This window comes from Triturus cristatus, chromosome 8, assembly GCF_964204655.1.
Source record: "Triturus cristatus chromosome 8, aTriCri1.1, whole genome shotgun sequence".
Lineage (NCBI taxonomy): Eukaryota > Metazoa > Chordata > Amphibia > Caudata > Salamandridae > Triturus > Triturus cristatus.
Window position 1 is genome coordinate 471,228,832 of NC_140591.1, and position 18,567 is coordinate 471,247,398.

An 18,567-nucleotide genomic window follows, 5' to 3' on the forward strand; every position below is an offset into this window, starting at 1 on the left:
CCAATAGGGCAGTTCGGCAGTGCCCTCTGGGCAGGTCTGACACATCAGTTTTGCGTCAGTTCTATGGCCAAGTGGGACGTTTTTTACAGTTATTTCCCTGATATTAGCATTTTTTTTTATGTATTATCTGCTTTGCTAATGGTGCCCACTTTTACTTTGATGCCCAGGCTTATTTATTTATTTAATTTTTGGCCCAGTCCTACCCTGTATGAGTACTATGTTTTCTGTTTGCATGGCTCCGGTGTGATACTTTTAGTGAGACTCCATTACAAGCGAAAAAGTGGCGATTGCACCCTTGTTGTCCCCCGCTGGGCATGCTGTCCAGTCACAGCGGGGTCGCCGAAGTGGGTTTGGTTCGTCAGGGTTTTTCAGGTGAGTCAGAGTGGAGAGATTTTGCCCCTGCCTCTTGTGCAGGTGATGTCGAAAATGCTTGGGTACACATTCCGCGGGACACACCCTGGATGGGATTTTCTCCAATGACCCCAGGCTAAAGGTCTGGGATTCTATTCCCCTTTCCTGGTCTGACCACCTAGCCATTCCTTTTACCCTTGAGATTGCAAGTTCCAATCAGGACCCCAATTTTAAGAACAAGGTGGAGCTGAAAAGAAATCTTAGAGGGATTAGTAAGGAGGATCTGCTCTTCAAACTTGGCAACTATAGTTGCCCAGCTCTAACGGATATTAATAAAATGTATGATGACTTTACCAGCTGGCTAATGCTAGCCCTGGACTCCCTTGCCCCCCTTAAAAGGCATTATGTGGCAAGGAGGCGCCCTTCTGCCCCATGGTTCTCCGAGGGGTTGAGAAAGCTCAGACAGGTTTGCCATCAGCAAGAAAGAAAGTGGCACCTGGACCCCACCACTGTGCAAAGGGATCTGCACAAACTTAGGCTAAAAGAGTATAAGGAAGCCATCAATAAAGAAAAGGTCTCCTATTATACCAGGATGGTGCAATCCTTTAGATCTTCTGGGGAATTGTTCTCTATGGTCAATTCTCTCTTAGCTCCCTCCACCACGGCTGTTACAGAGGTCTCCCAGGTTCTTTGTGATAAAATCTCAGGCTTTTTTAGTCCAAAATAAGCGACATTTACTCCTCCTTGGAGAAGTTAAACTCAGCTGGACCCTTAATCAGCCTCCCTCCTGAGTACCGGGTAGGCCCTCCGAGGGGTTGCTGTCTGCGCTCCTTTCCTTCTATCTCGCAAGAGGAGATTGAGTAGCTGTTAAATGGGGTCAGATCTGGCTCCCCCCTTGAATCCTGTCCTCTTAAGATCTTAAAACTAGGGAGGGAGGCCACTGTACCCCACTTGACTTCTATCATCAATGCTGCTATTTCCTCTGGTCAGGTTCCTGCTCTATGGAAAACGGCGGCGGCTAAACCCTTGCTTAAAAAGGCTTCTCTGGATCCAACTGATCTAACAAAACTTTCAGCCCATTTCTCTCTTGCCGGTTCTAGCTAAGATTTTGGAAAAACATCTTAATCGTCATCTTAGCTCTTATTTGAGGGAACATCAGTTATTGGATGGGTCACAGCATGGGTTCAGGAGTGAACATAGCACGGAGACGACCCTAGCCGTTGTCCTGAATAACATCCGACAACAGGTTGATGCTGGCCATTCTACCCTACTGATCCTCCTGGATCTGATGGCAGCCTTTGATACCATCTCGCCTGGCATATTGCTGGCAAGACTGCGGGAAATCGGGATAATGGATGTTGCACTTAGTTTGCTCTGCTCATTTATTCTGAATCGATCGCAAGTAGTTAAGATGGGCCAATATCTTTCTGCCCCGAAACAACTATCCTGTGGAGTTCCCCAGGGATCCTCATTGAGTCCCACTCTTTTCAATATCTATGTGGCACCGCTCGCTGCAGTGGTAAGGTCGTTTGGCCTGGAAGTGCTTTCATATGCCGATGACACTCAGATTTTGATTTCCATCACTGAGAGTGTCTCTGCCTCAGCACTTAATTTTAAGAACTGCATGAGAGCGGTGTCTGCGTGGATGGTTGAGAATTATCTGAGACTCAACGGGGATAAAACAGAGGTTCTTATCTTCGGTGGGAAGACTGATATTTGGTCAGAGGCCTGGTGGCCGGATTCGCTTGACTCTTGCCCCATACCCAGTGGAACTGCCAAGAACTTAGGCATTTTCATGGACTCCACGCTTTCCCTGGGGTCTCAAATAAATAGGACAGCTGCTACCTGTTTTGGGGTGATACGGATTCTTAAGAAGATTTTCCGTTTTCTCCCCCTGCCTGCCCGTCAACAGGTAGTACTGGCCCTTGTGGTGTCCAGGTTGGACTGCTGCAATGCTCTTTATTTGGGGGTTAATAAGGGTCTTTTGCATCGTCTCCAACTAGTACAGAATGCCGCCGCCAGGTTGGTGATGGATCTCCCCAAATTTCACTCAGTGGCTGCCACTATTAGGAGCCTGCATTGACTTCCTCTGAGGATGAGAATTGTGTTTAAAGCCTTGTGTTTGGTTCACAAGGCTGTACATAAAAAGGGGCCAGATGACATCAATAAAATGTTTCATAGATACTGCCCTGGTAGGGCTCTTAGATCTGCAAATAAGAACCAGGTTGTCGTTCCCAGGACTAGATGAGCCAGGTGGGGGGGAGGGCCTTCTCCCTTATTGGGGCGAATCTGTGGAATTCCCTTCCTTCCAATGTTTCCTCTTTGGAATCCCATCTGGTTTTCCGGAAGTCCTTGAAAACCTGGCTTTTCACCTGTCCGCCTGCTGGGTTTGATGTGAATTGTTAGCGTCTTCATCGTACGATATCTCCTTCATCGATCCAGTTCCATAGCGCCTTGATGCCCCTGGGCTAAGTCTGCGCTTTATAAAACTTATATTCATTCATTCATTCATTGGGTGGGGAGACTGGGCTGAACTGGTGCATTTGGGCACAGTTGGTAGTTTGTGAGGCATCCAGTCCCATCAACACAACTGGAGCACCAGGGGGAGAAAAAAAAGACAGGCCACCCCCACTCGACAACCTATAAACAACAAGAGGCCTGACTTGACTTGAACACCTATTATTAAGTACTATAAACTAGAGGGGTTTCCAATATTTTTCTGTACTCCCTCACAAGAGCGATCCTTATCGCTAACCAAAGTGTCATGGTGTTCTATTTATAACAGAAATGTCAATACAACATAGGATGATCCCACCCAAACATGAAAAGGTGTGCTTTCGCTCCATAAAAGAAAAATAAAGTGTGTGTTCTGTCGTGAAAATCTTGAAAACCTGAAGGAAAAGGAAGAAGACAGTGAAACCTAAATGTAAATGAACTGTCAGTGCACAATGTCACTACAAGTGCCCACTGGACCCCGTGAGAATAAAGATACAATTCCCACCATTAAAACACGGTGCAGCTTACTAGCTCGACGTAACTTTATTTAGTGCTGTAAGCTGTCCCAATTAAAAAGGGTTTCAGTCAAACCATGTTCAATTATGAAAAGCCTTTCTTAATTGAACATGGTTTGACTGACACCATTTTCGAGATTTTACGACAGAACACACACTTTCTTTTTCTTTTATGGAGAGAAAGCAACCAATGATGATAAGTGGGTGTGCTAGTGAGTACCAACCAGCAACCCCCTTGATGTCACGACCATGAGGTGCTTTCTCTTCTTTCTCACACTTTTTCATGTTTGGGTGGGATGGTCCTATGTTGTATTGACATTTCTGTTATAGATAGAACACCATGACACTTTAATTAGCGATAAGGATCGTTCTTGTGAGGGAGCACAGAAAAATATTGGAAACCTCTCTAGTGTCTAGTACTTAATAATAGGTGTTCAAGTCAAGTCAGGCCTCTTGTTGTTTATAGGTATCCAGTCCCCCTGCCCCAAAATGGCCTGCCCGTATGTTTGCGAGCTCCCACTTTTGTGGTGCAGGGGGAGTAATCCCGCTCTTACTGCTGACATCTGAACTCGGGGCCTCCGCTCAACTGTGGCCCTGTCCGGAGTTGAGTGGAATCCCACTTCCATTTCGTCCAGCCTAGGAAGCTCTCCCCCCGACCCTACTCTTGCGCTTTCCACATCCCTCGCCTTTCTAATTTAGAACAGCGTGCTATTCCATCCCGCGCTGGCAGAGTACCCGGTTCGCTATCTAGCCAATTTACACTTGCAACCAAAGCAATGGTTGTTTGGTGTGCCATAATGGAGAGAGCTGTTCGAGCCTTGGTGTAGGTTCAATAGAGTATATGTGGATATTGTTGTTTGTGGGGGACTTGGGAGTAGTACTTTTGCGCTTCTATCATTGGGAAGATGGGCCTGGTGGTCCTGCCCCGGTCGTCTTGGGGCACGCCTGGTCCGGCATTGTACGGGGGAGCAGAGAGCCACACAGCTCAGGAGCTGTAGCTTATAAGAATTTGTGGGGTGGGTTGGCTGTACACAGGCTGACCCATGGTTCAGCGTCACCTGTGGTGATTGGGCAGAGACAGCCTTTGCGATGTCTGCATGGTGCAGTTGGAGACTGACTCGTATGCAGTACTGTGTTCAGTGATTGAGCAGAGACAGCCTGTGCAATGGCTGCATGGTGCAGTGGGTGACTGCCTCATGTGCACTGTGCTGTAGGAGGTGATTGAGAGGAGACAGCCTGTGCGATGGCTGCATGGTGCAGTGGGTGACTAACTCGTGTGCACTGTGTGGTATGAGGTGATTAAGCAGACGCAGCCTGTGCGATGTCTGCATAGTGCAGTTGGAGATTGCCTCATATGCAGTGTTGTGTACAGTGATTGGGCGGAGGCAGCCTGTGCAATGGCTGCATGGTGCAGTGGGTGACTGCCTCATGTGCACTGTGCTGTATGAGGTGATTGAGCGGAGACAGCCTGTGCGAACGCTGCATGGTGCATAGTGCATTGTGAGACTGCCTCGTTTACAGTGTCGAAGAAGTCTAATGAGTTCAAATACCTTTTCAAAGGTAACCAGGTGGCTTCAACTAAACTTTTGGATGTAAGTTTGAGTCTTCCGCAGCCCCGAGTCTCTGAGGTGGAGTCCTTGTATGCTGTGGTGCAGTGGGAGACTTGAGCCAGTTTCGGGGTCAGATGATTGTTTGGACGCCACATGCTGCGCGAGAGAGCGGGGTTTTTGAGTGCCACATGCTCGCCCTGGCACAGGGGCGGTACTCTCAGGTGAACGGTGGGAGATGGACCCTTCCTTGGTTTGCATTAGTTGGGCGACAGGAGTCTTGTGCTCTCCATTGCGGATCGCGCTAAAAGGTTGGCAGTATATGGTAGTAATTGTTGTAACGGGCGCTGAGACCCCGAGATTGGATCACTTCTTGTCTCGGTCGTATTGCATGACTGTGAGACTCTGGGTTTTTGGCTCAAAGGTGTGGGGTTGGTGGCCTTGTTGACTCATGAACTAACATCCCAGTGATGGCTTGCTATGGGTAGGTATTGATGGGTGGCAGTTGTTCGTGTTAACCTGGGTTGTTAAGCGTGGGGTTTTGGCGGGTGGTGAGCTCCCACAGTTCGAGGCCAGTGCAATCAGCAGCGTTTCTAGTGATTTTGATGCCCAGTCGCAATCTGGATACGGGGTGGCAATCACACCAAGGCAGTTATCTGCTGCATGAGCCAAGCATCCTGCCAGGTAAGCTGCCCCAGGGACCTATCGAATGATAAACTGGCACCCCAGTTTTTTTGGTCGCTAAAGTCGATCGCCGCCAGTTTAAGGATGGCTCCGATCTCATCACGACAGGAATGCAGCTGATTGTATTATGGGGAGGCATCTCTTATGGCTGCGGTCAAAGAACGATGTGTGTCAGTCGGGTTGGCAAATAGGGGAATCTTGGTTGATAGGGCTGAGCTTTCAGATTTAGAAGCCCAACACAGCCAGTAGCACAGCGTATTTCAATAGTAAAGCCTATTGGCAGTAAACCACAAGGGTTTGCAAACACTTGGCAGATGCATCCGATGCCTCTTGTATTTTTTACCAGATGGTATATGGGTATCCATTACTTAAGGCCTTCCCATCAGAAGTGGTGCCGCCATGTACAATAGTGGGGTCAGGCACCAAGAAATAATGGTCTTGGGGGGTCATTTTGGCAGGGCATGTACACAAACTGTATATCAATGGGAGTATCAATGGTCAAGCATGCTTCTTCCGCCCTTAGCGGCAAGACTAGGCCAGCAGGATGTTCAGGCACTAGGGCAGTGATACTCAAAGTTGATCTGGGTCTACAACCAAACTGGGCTTCCAAAAGAACTAGCATTCATAACGATGCTAAGTAACCAGCTGCTGCAATACCATTGTTGCTAGATGTCTTCCTTGAGTGACATGCAAGTGTGATAAGGGAGAAGTATTTAGGTTACTCTCAGTGAGGCATAAGGGTCCTTGCAGGACCCACAATAAGGTGGGCTGCAATAGAACATAAACTGGGAATCTTAGATTCCAACATTTATGCCATTGGCCACTCACACTGTTAATATGTATACAGCCTGGGGAGTGTGAGCAGTTCTGTACAGTAGTTGCTGCACGTGGAGGGCAGTTCCACCTCAGCCAGGCACCATTTGGGCAACCCACCGCACTAAGCTCCATCTTAAGCTGAATGGAGGTCACTTATCATCCACACTTGGTGCTATTTGATGCACCTTCTCTGCTCACACAAATTGTGCTAAGGCGACTAGCTCAATTTTGACTAAGTCCAAAATGTTTCACATTTACAAACATGTGAAATTTTCAATTGCCTGTGCATAGTTTTTATTCATATACACTGTATTAAATTAATTTGAATAATCACTGTATTAACTAGTGCGATAAGCGAATGCTCACTCACCAAGCCATCTGCAGCGGTGAGTGTTGCTATGCTGTAAGGATAGGAAGGTTAAATAGGACTGCCGGGTCCCGCTGGAGTGTCAGCCAAATGGCCACTTGTGGGTTACAGGGTGAGTTCAAAGGACAGAGGAAGTGTCATGGCAAAGAAAACCTGGACTGATTTACCACTGGGGCTGGTGGCGGGTTCAAACTTATGGTCATAGGATCTAACCCCGTGAGGTCCAACCAACCTTTCATCCTCCTGAGGTTGTTAAAATGAGTATCAGTGAACGGGTAACAAATATCTCTTATTCAGCACCAACATGCCTATGGGAGCACTTGCACTTCACAAATACATTGTGTTATGTTATGCTCCAACAAGCACTACACACAGATAACTGGATGAGAGGAAAGTTAGGTGGGCTGGATACAACTCTTACTTCTACCTGCACTGACACATCTTGTCAGGAGTTGTTGTCAAAGGTATCGCACTTCAGCCAGGCAACGTAGACAACCCACCCACACCAAGCCGATTGTTTAAGTTCACCCTGAGCCGCAGATACACAGCCTGGTATGGGGCCCCTGCGGTTGTCAGCGCTACGAATTACTAAATTACAGCTGAATAGGTGCAGATGGGTTAGCCAAGCTAGCAGAGGTGTCACAAGATGGAACTATGGGCACATGATGGGTTTTTCTTGCCTCACAGTCCTTGCTGTTGACAACATCGTGGATTTACTACAAATTGCCACTGCGAAGAAGCAATGTAGGTATCCCAGCTAGCTGATCAAGTTAGGTACCCCAGCTGCAGAAGTCGAATGTTAGGACATGCTCAGAGAAATACTGCTTTAAAGTTCAATTAAATCAACACTGGGACTGCAACCACTACGCCTTCTTGGTGCAGCCGGAGAAGGAAAGGAGAGTGTAAAGAAGCAGGCAAGGATGACATGACGCAGAATACTGTATAGATGAGTGTGGGCAAAGGGTCCCTGCAATTAGGCTTATAAAAGCCGTTGCCCTTCAGCCAGGGCATTGGGTTAGTTTGTCAACCAAAAAGTGTACAGTGGCTTCAATAGTGTGGAGAAAAATGGGTTTGGAGCAAATATGCTGACAATCACCAGAACAAATTTTGCATTCTCAGTTAGGAAGGTACAGGTAAATTTGTTTGTATGTTTTACTCCAGGTTCTCATGATCCAAAAGCATTGGCATCTGTTCGGCACACTGATATACCTTTAGCAAAAGTAGGGTTAAGGGCTACATATGAAAAAGTGCCATTCAGCCAGGTGGGTTGTGTTAATCTGTCATTCCTAAAAGGGTGTTGTTACCCCAACAGTGTTGAAAAAGTGGGTTTGGAGCACAAATGCTGACAACTATCAGAACGCACTTTGCATTCATATTTAAGAAGGTGCAGGCACATTTTTAGGTCGAGCCTAGCGCAGCTCGCATGCGCCGCACTATGGGAGGCTTCTTGTGAGCACCCCAAACTTCCCCAAAACTTCCTCGTGTGGGTGTGACTCCTCCCATACATTTGATTGGCCTTTGCGTGTGGCTTTCAATAATGAAAGCACGCAAATGGCCAAAGGCGGGTGCATGTCCCACCTCTTCCCCAACGGTTCACTCCCACAGCGTTTTGCTCTCGGGAGCGAGCAGCGGTACAGGATGGCAGCTGCATTCCTTCCTCGTTGTGGATCAGGTTACTAATTATGCACAGCGCGGTCGCTTTCAATTTCGCGTCCGCGCTTGTTTAATCAAATTGCTTTTTTATGTTAAAAGCACTCACTCGCCATGAACTTGTTTTCATGGGGATTGCTTATGTTTAGTTTCCTGTCCGTGATTTCTCTGCCCACCTCAAGTTATTAATGCTGTGGTGGAAAGAGTTAATTTCTTCTCCGTTTAAAATATAAATATGAGAGGAGCCTTTTTTCATACTTTGTAATTTTCCTCACCATATATATAGCATTAATAACTGAGGTGGGCAGTGAAATCACGGCTTGTTTGCTGTTGGCTTTTTTTGTGTTCCTCGGCTCAACATTCTGTGATTCTGGGCAAATCACTTAGGCACGTGAATAGCGATGCCGAGACTCGAACCCGGCCCTCCACTTCCATAGTCAGCAATGCTGTATGTTACATAAAATTGAGGTGCTCTGTCCAGAAAAGCATACGGTTTATACATGACTCTAAAACAATGCTTATGTAGTCCATGCCCCTTCTCTTTTTAACCCACGGCGTCAGCTATGTTGTTTGAAGGAACCCAGTTGAAAACATTTGCAGCTTGCACTAATGTTACTTCGTTTCATCATTTGAATGTATGATAGCACAACAGCTGCTAATTATAGAATGTAGAAACGGCAGGAGTGCGGTATGGAGTGCTGTAAAATCATATTTATCATTAACAAAGCAAACCGTGCCTCTTTTGCTCACTTCTAGGCACTGATAATGCGCATTTATGCAGCGGGATTACAAATGGCCACAAAAGATGTAAAATGCACTAACCAAGCGCTTTACCAGTTTTCCAATTCCCATCTCCCCGGCTAAAGATTAGTGTGTAGGGTAGTTTAATTCCAGTCGGGCTTTAAGGATTTATGTTTTACTAGATATTGTCCAGGGCGATAGTTTGTAATAAAAATAGTAGTTCCTAGGCTGGTTTGCTGTTGGCTTTTTTTTGTGCTCCTCTGTGCCGGCTTAACATTCTGTGATTCTGGGCACTAGAAGAGTGCTGCTTTATCCTGTCTCCCACCATCTTCCCGTGGATGCCCTCTCTCAGCCTCCCGCTGCTGATCACTTCTCACTCCAGTTGCTGCCCCCTAGTCCCACCCATGCTCTCATTTTAAAATTATTATTTTTGGGTGGAGGACAGACAGTGAATTTCTGCTGTCCCATCCTACATAAAAGCACTTTTGTACTACTTTAAAAAAATAAATATATAGCATTTTGCCATGCTGCCCACCTTTATCAAGGAAACAGCTTCAAGGTAGCTGCACACAGAATGCTATAGTGCTGTTGACGTGGAATGAGGCACTTGTATTTCTGTCTGTGTGTTAAAAAAAAGCCTTGGAATGTGTCCATAAATGTTTCCTATGGCAACCTTGTATTCCTGAATAAGACTGCATGACCCAGTGTGTAGCAATTGTATAGCTCTTCAATCCCTGGCGGCACAGCACCCAGGATAATGTGCTCCATTACTAAACTCTTATAAGGGCCCAAAGGCGAGACCTATTGGCTATGCCAATGATTGTTCTCATATGTTTTACTCCATGTCCTCAAATCCAAAAGCATTGCTAAACCTTTTTGGCACTCTGGTATACCGTTAGCAAAAGCTATCTATGGGCTACTACTCTGGGGTGCGGATACCAGCATGGTGACTACTACTCTGGTGTGTGTATGCCAGCTTCGTGAAACAGCATCGGTCACAAGACTCCACCCTGTCCCCACACAATCACCCTCTCCAGTGGGTCCAAATTTCACTTGCTGGTGTGGTTATCAGTTTGAACCCCCAAATGTGGACTCTCCAAGCAAGGGGGGTAACCATGGGCTTAGTCCACCCCCAAATGTAACTGCACATAATGGCACACAGTACTCAATGGATTATATCACCCAGAACTGTGGTCACGAAAAGAGCAGTAATTTTAATTCTCTATGGGTAATATCTCTTGCCAGCTCTGTACTCCCATACAACTGGAGGTAAGCGCGTAGAGATAGGGGTATTGTGTTAGCCACAAACAATAACTTGTTAACAAATAAACGGATGGCCTTGGAGGTGAACTCCACTATGTTTACCAGCGAATCCTGAATTCAGGGACTGGGCGGTGATGGATAGATTCACGCCTCGGCAACACCTAACAAGAAGGCCACTATTGGCACAGAGGGCACCATAGGGATTCCACCCTGAATTGTGGTTAAAGTAGAGAACCGTTGTTCCCAAATTCCAGGGATGCCATTGAACATTCCTGCAGATGGGTAAATGAAGCTGTGGTTGACACAGAGAACAGTAGTTCCCAATTTAGATGGAGGCCATTGAAATTGCCTACAGAAGGGTAAAAAAGCCATGCACAAGCCCACCAAGCAGGAGGGCTTGGTTCAACTCTTATTCAAAATCATATAAAATAAGAAGGGATTGGTAAATAGGGCATGGCCTCTTTAGTGTAAACACCACATGGTACCCCCGATAGGGACAGGGCACACCTCTCAGAGGTAGAGAGGAATTGTCCAGCTAGAAGGACTGGTAATCACAGTTTGAAGGAGGTTATGGAGCCTGCCATGGTGGGGGAGGGCTGTATATGACGCGGCTACATTCATGGCTTTGGAGGAGTTACTGGGCGATCATGAGGCTGATTGGTATGAGGGGTACCCTTTCAGGAGCACAATAGGGGTGCATTTATGCCAAAATCCGAGGAATCTTTACGGCAGGACCCTGGTTGAAAACGACAGCGCCCTGCTAGTCCTTCGGGCGGTTGTAATCCTGAGCAACTGGGGACTTGCCTGGATACGCTCCGCACCTAAAAAGGCATGAGTAAAAGTGATGGACTAGGGGTCCATGGTATGTAAGGGGCATAACCCCGACATAAATGGTAGCTCCAATTGGGTTGGCCTCAGTGCAGTTTTGCTCATCAGGCGGGCAGGGCAGCTTAGGTTAGTCACTGCTGCCTGGCCTTGGGTCATCCGTAAATTAACCCACCAAGTTGGCATACTCCTTGTATGTAATAAACCTGCAGCAAACTGTTTTTCCCAACAAAACTTGTGTGGACTGTTTACTTTGCACAGCACAACTATTATTGCTAAGCGGGGGTTTCCCGATATTGGCACTATAAGCCTGGACATTAGTGAAAATCATTTGTGCGTATGTAAACTACTTCTAACGGTGCACTGCTTCCTGTACTCAAAAATGCTCTAGGGACTAGCTCGCTGTGAAATTATATTTCCTACAATTTTAGCCACTGAACCAACAGAGAAATTAGTAGCATCTTAAGATTGTTAAAAGTTAGGCAGCAACTGGCAAATGTGCATCAGAGATCACTAAAAAGGCTGTGCTCCAACCCTCAGAAACCAATATCCAACTGCTCTTTTTTGGCATCTCTTCTCACACATCCGAACACTGGCTGAGAGCGGGGTGATGAAAACACATCAGTGTGTTGGCTAGCATTGCGGCAATAACATATCCGAAAACTAGCTGAAGTTATGCAATCATTTTTTTTTTTTACAAAAATGTTAGCTGCAGTCTGAGCAGTGCTAGAGCTGCGTCTAAAAATGCCCAGCCACTGACTTCCCATTGAAGTCTATGCAACTAATGGACATAGTTAGAAAATCAAACTTTCGTGACTCGTCGTCGAGAAATTAATGCTTTTATGTGTCCAGAATTAAACGTGGTTGCAAAGTGGGAAACGCAGTGAATTTCAAAAAGGGTAAAAAGACCAAATTTGGCCAAGTTCGGGAAAAAAGTTGAAGCTGAGACATATCCCTGAATTGCAACTCATGTTTGAGTTCTTGAAAACATTCGTGTAGTTTGCAAAATATAGAAATACAAAACAAGAGGACCATTTGAACATTCCATCAAAAAACATTTGAATAGTACTCACATTCAAATTAAATGGTAAAATATACCTGCTAAAATCTTTCACAGTTTTGCATATTTTGCTCAAACTAAAGCGCCTGTTTAGACCGTAGTCAGCACTGTGATACTAATATTGTGTTGGAAACCACCAACATCAAGAAGCAAGGTTACTTTCAAAACACACTCTCTGCCTACAGAGGGCTCTTCACGGATCACTGCCTTTGGTAGGGTGGATTAAAACAAATCCATGAAACATGCTGCACATCAAAGCTGCACTTAGATGTCACCTACGGGCAAAAATGATTTCTAGACCCAGCTACACTCATAGAGAGAACAGAAAAAACATAGTAAATCGGCAGTTGGGGTTGGTTTCCGTGGTTGCAAGTTTAGGGTTAGGGGTAGGATCATGGTGTTTCTGAGAGGAGTTTAGGGGGCTCAGGAAAACACCTATCTCGTTGAGCTGGAATGCAATGCTGGAGGACTATGCTGCTATAGATATATTCTCCTGTTAGGGTGTATTGTTGTGGTTGGTTTGAGGGACTGGACCACGATTGTATGCCACAGGGGCTCCTCACATTATCCATGGGTAGCCACCCTGTATGATTCACAAGACGGCGCAATGTGACTAAGTCAGCCGTGGGACTGGACTGCGCATGAGTCCAATTGCGGGAGTGTGTACAGGCTACTATCGCTACTGGTGCCGGACATGCGGGGAGGGGAGGGCGGGGGGGTACAGTTTTTTCTTTATATTTTACTTGGGTTATTGGCATTGTATTGTGCGTTGATAGCTTCGAGTACTCAGGGTAGGCTGTAGTTGGATACGGGATGAGGGACCGAAAGCTGGAATCACTCGCATTGGTTTGCAACAGGAGATTTAATTACAAAGGTTACATTGCTCACATGATGCTTCGACACCGTAACTGTGTATTCTACTATGCTGTCTGAGACTGTATGTCATTATGCCACGTATGATTATGATATCGTATCATGTTTTGTTGTTTATTTGATTGGTTGTGTAAAATCAATAAAAAATAGATCTAAAAAAAAAAAGGATCATGGTGTTTCAACAGAAGGGTGGCCAGTGGAAAGTTGTCACATACCCAGAAAACTGGAAGTTTGTACCAAGTTTACAGCGTTCCGGATGATTTTTCACAGCAAATGTTTCCACTAAGACTTGAATACCTTAATTTAGGCTGCTGTGACAGATCAGTGTTATTGACACTTTCTGGTAATTAGGTTATTGTGTTCAGGAAGAGCAGGGTTATCCCATATCTAGCCTTTTCTTCACATGAAGAAAGGCAAAAGGCATGCATTTGCCGGTAGCTCCCTGTCTGACAGTGCTGTATGCTGCTGTGACTTTGTGCACCTGTGGTAAGTTTGCACCTGTTCTTGCTTCCCTATCGTTATTTTTGTCATTTTCATCCCCGCCCCTAGTATTCTACCCTGAGGTGGTATTTCCCTGCTGTGTGATACCTGCTAATTCAGTAAGTGTGTCCTTTACAGATCTCATTTAGCTTACTCTGGGTCCTGGAATGTTGTCCCTTGTGTCACTTGAGTTTCATCACTCACTCCTTGAGGAAGTCAGTGATGAATTCTGTGTCACTCGATGCTATTGCACCAGACTTTGTGCTGCAGTCAGAGGGCATACTAGTGGCGGAGGCAGTACACCATCTTACTGTGTTTCTCTACCTCAGTTCTCTTTTGTTCTAATACCATTCTAGCGAAATCTTAAGACTGAGAAAAGAGATACCGTCCCTCATGGGATTCTGATAGCTTGCCAGACCTATACATTTTATAGGAAAATTGGTTTAGGTGTCAATCCATCGCAGCAATGGCACATGCCGTCACCAATATTTCGGAATATTTGTAAACAGATCCTCAAAAAAGGGTTTTCCTCATGAATAAAATTGATGAACTTTCTGTGCAGACGCTAGGGCTAGAGGCAGATGCCCTGACCATGCAGTCAGTTTAGCACCCTCAGAAAATGTATAGGCAATTCCCGTCAGTACTCATAATGTTTCTTGCAAAGCAACCTGCATTCCATGGCTACTGTAGTTCTGGACAGACACTGCTAAAGTGTCCTTTAAGTTGTCTCATCTCACAAAGGATGCCAGTATGTGTTTAGACAACAGATAGACTCTGTAACCCAGCCTGAGTGGTGGGTGCTAGAAGGTTGCAGCCTACTGTAGAGGGTGAGTTCCTGATAAACCCTTGCAAGTGACACTGGTGGTTTTTAACACTTACAGCCTTGAAGACGTCTGTGTGGACTGGCCACGTTACAAGGGAAATGAGAGATGATCTTTTTCCCTAAGACAGAGTGATACATTTACTGACTCCAAGCCCTTAGAGACCAAGCTGTTAAATGATGAACTAGATGACGAAAATGTTTTCCAGGTGTATGAAGCACTCGTTGTTAATGCTCAACCACTTTCTGAGACAGATCAGGACATTGGAAGCTGATGTGGACTGGAGGAATGGACAGATGACCACTAAAGAGGTTGCTATCTGAATGTGATTTAGACTAATCCCAGGGGTGGCTCGTCCTAAAGAGAGGAGGAAATTTCCCGGCCTGCTTCCAGCGCAGCAGACAAACACAAATAAATAAAATGGTATGTCAATGACATTTTATTTATTCGCCAACACACCGGCCTTCTCTGTGTACAGTGCGAGGGTTGGGGGAGGGATGAATCCTGCAAATGCAGGATGACTGCACTGGTCTACAGTTTGCATATTGGATTGGCCAGCCGTCTTGCGTCTGCCAGCTCGATATGTGCACTGTAGATCCAGCAATCTAAAGGCTGTGAAACCGCCTGGAGATTGCTGGCACAGTGCCCTCGCCTCAAAATGAGCACGGGGTTAGCCTACTCCAACCAATCCTGAAGCCATTCTCAGCATGAGAGCAGCTCCAGGATTGGTTGGATCGCGTTCCACTGAGCAGGAAGGAAGTCCTTCCCTTTCCTGCTCATGAGCAACCAGTATCCCAGCAGAGAAGTGCCACACCGGTCGTGCTCCTGCTCCGTATTTATGGTGAGTTGTGCGCCATCATGCCCCACCATAATTTATTAATGCTAGCAGCCACTCACTAATCCACTTTGAGTAATTGACTATTGCGCTGTTAATTAAAACCTTAACAAACATCTCATTGGTATGTAATCAAAGCAGCGCTTTAAAACAAGGATGCCCATTATAAAAAACACATAGTACAAAAGACGGGCAACTCCTCGCAAAGAGTGGAGGAGCGTCGCCCCGCCTGCTGCGAGAGCAGCAGGCAAACACAAATAAATAAAATGGTATATTAATGCAATTTTTTGGGGAAAAGCTTGCCACCTGTACAATCCCCAGCTTCGAAATGAGCACTGGGTTAGCCTGCTTCAGCCAATCCTGGAGCTGCTCTCATGCTGAAAACAGCCTGAGAGCAGCTCAAGAATTGGTTGGATTTGCGATCCGTGAGCAGGAAGGAAGTCCTTCCCTTTCCTGCTCTTGGACTCGCTGATTATCGGCAGAGAACTGCTGCACCTGGCGGGAACCTCCACAATGTTTATGGTGAGTTGTGTGTCATATTTTGTTACTGTTAGCCGCCACTGGCTTTTGTGTAAGTCCTGTGAATGTAGCGATGGAGAGTGTGTGAAAAAGAGGGCATTTCAAAGCTGTGGAAAGGGTGAGGTGGAAAGATACAGAACAAAGATATAATGTTTTTGGGTTTCATTCTGCTTTAGGAGGAAGTATTTTGACCACTCTATTTACATAAACTTGGATATGACAACAAAACTATGTATGAGCATTTGAAACTAGCTCTCTATAATATGAAATATGCACTTAGCAGGCTATCGCAAATAAGAGAGAGCAAGACTGAATGCGTTTGTAATATAGGCTACACTTGGAGCTTTGCTCGGTTTTCTAAAGTAGAACATATGTTTAGCTGTGAAAAGTTCAGCATCAGAGCTGAAAAGTCCGTTCAGTCCCGGTTTAGAGGACTGTCGGTCCGAGCATGCAGTACGTTTCCTGGGAAGTCGGCAGTCTGTTAAAAGAATGCCCTGTGAGTTTGAGTAATCCAACGGAGGCTGTCATTGGTAAGGAGCCACCGAGACTGTGCTCTAATTGGCCAGAGCACTGCCAGGGGGGGAGGGGGGGGGGGGGGAGTTTGGGCTGGTTAGGGAGCAATTAGCGCATGCAAACATGTCTGGCATGCAGAAATCCTCTTCTAGGAAAGTTACTGATTACTATTTGTTCAGCGACAGCTCCAGCGTTATGGCGGAGGACTGTCATCCCCCCTGCTGAGGTCCAGCAGACGAAAATGTGGAAAATAAAATTTTACGGCGCTAGAGCCAGCTGAGTCTAGGGTGGGGCAGGGCCATGATGATAGCAGGGGAGAAGGGGGAGTGTGCACTGTAAGTGCGCATGTCAGTTTGGCCAGCTGTCTGAGGATGGCCTAACCGGTATAGTCACTCTACCCAAGATGTGCAGCACAGCCAAGTGAAAAGAGGCACAGGCTCCTAGACCCCGAACGAGCGTTAAACCAGCCTGCTCAGGTCAATCATGGCGGTAAATAGTATTACCAGCATGAGAACAGCATATTGGGCGTCTGGGAGCCTACCCAGTGTGCACCAGCCCATGGGGAATCGGGATCGGACCGGTGCAGAAGAGCACTAAGATGGCGGCCAGCAGCAGCAGGAAAGTACTTTTTGATCTAATTATTTTGTTCTATACCCCCCACCACCCTCCCACATCACCCCACCCCGACACACTACTTGTCATTATTAGCAGCCGCCACTGTTTTTGCTGCTTCCACATTGAGGATAGGTGAGATAAGGGTTAGACTTCAAAAGCTGTAATTCCTCCACAATAACACTGGACACAGCAAGGAAAACAAGGTATAGTTTTTCTCAGTTCTCTATGGCTTTGCAGCTTGGGCACCTTTTCTGGTGTGATTTGAAGTTCCCTTTCAAGGCAGAGAAACACCATTCCATGCCAGCTCTTGCACGCCCTGTAACTCACATATGAAATCAAGAACATAGCGGCGGGCAGCTTTGAAAGTAAAATGTTGCCTTGAAAGGTCTGGCTTTGGGTTTCATGGCTTCTCATGTCTTTGATTCTGGTTTCTGAAGACACGTAATGGTGTTTGAGCACCTAGTCGGCATGTCTGGAGGGAGTGGCAGTGTACTGATAATTATAATGCAAGGATTACAATATTTTGTGCTAGTGATAAGAACTTTGGATGCGATGATGTTCAGGGCTGATTGATTTTAAGGTGGTTTGTCTCAAATTGGGAGTTTCTGGCTGTACACGGATGCTGGATTTAAATATTGTTATTATTGCAATGGCCAATTGCCATTTTCGACACCTTCAGTTAGTCCTGGCTTTTTGGATAACCACGTTTTGTATGCTGGAAATGTTTCTCATGCTGTCTATTTGAAAAGTGCAATTAAAAGTCCCACAATTTAATGTGTTCTTGATCAGAAAGCCAGGACTGGCTGAAGGTGTACTATGTAACGTGGGCTTGCTTGACAGCTGTCAGTGGCTGCACAGATAATGTCTGTGTCGTGCGTAAATGCACTGTAACTAGTTGGACTGTGATTTATAAATGGTGCTGCTGTGCAACTGAAGTAGCTGATTCGTTGGTTTAACAATCCTCTACCCTACAGATATTAGGCATATTTCAGGGGCTGCATTGCTTTGCATTGTGATTGTAGGCCCTTAACCCCTTCTGTGCCACGCCCTTTCCCCCTCCTGTGCCGGGCGTTACATTAGTGGGTGGGGTTCATGATGAGATAGTCTCGTCATGGGCACAGCGCGACCGTGCTCCATGACGAGACTATCTCGTCATGGGCACTGAAGAGGTTAAAGCTCCTTTTACTCTTTAGTTTGTGTATCCTAAACATGATTGGGAATTAAAAATGCAGACATGAAAGTTTTCTCCGGGGGTTAGGAAGTAAGAAGTCTGGCGTCGAGTGGTTCTTCAGTTGCTGTGTCTCCAAGACATATTTGAGCCAACATATCTGCACTATAAAGACATTTTCAAACATATTAAGTGGATAACGTCTGCCCATCTGGATAGAAATGTTCATAATGTTGCATTTAGCATACCACAAACTGAACAGGAACAACCCCATGGAAGACATGCAGTATTTGCAGACCCCTATCAGGAGTGTGGAAAGTGACACCATAAGTCCCCGATGCAAACACACCAGACAGGTTTGACTGAAATGTCCCACGTGACATGGGGCATCTTGACAGATACTAAATGGCTCGGGAGTAGGAACGAGT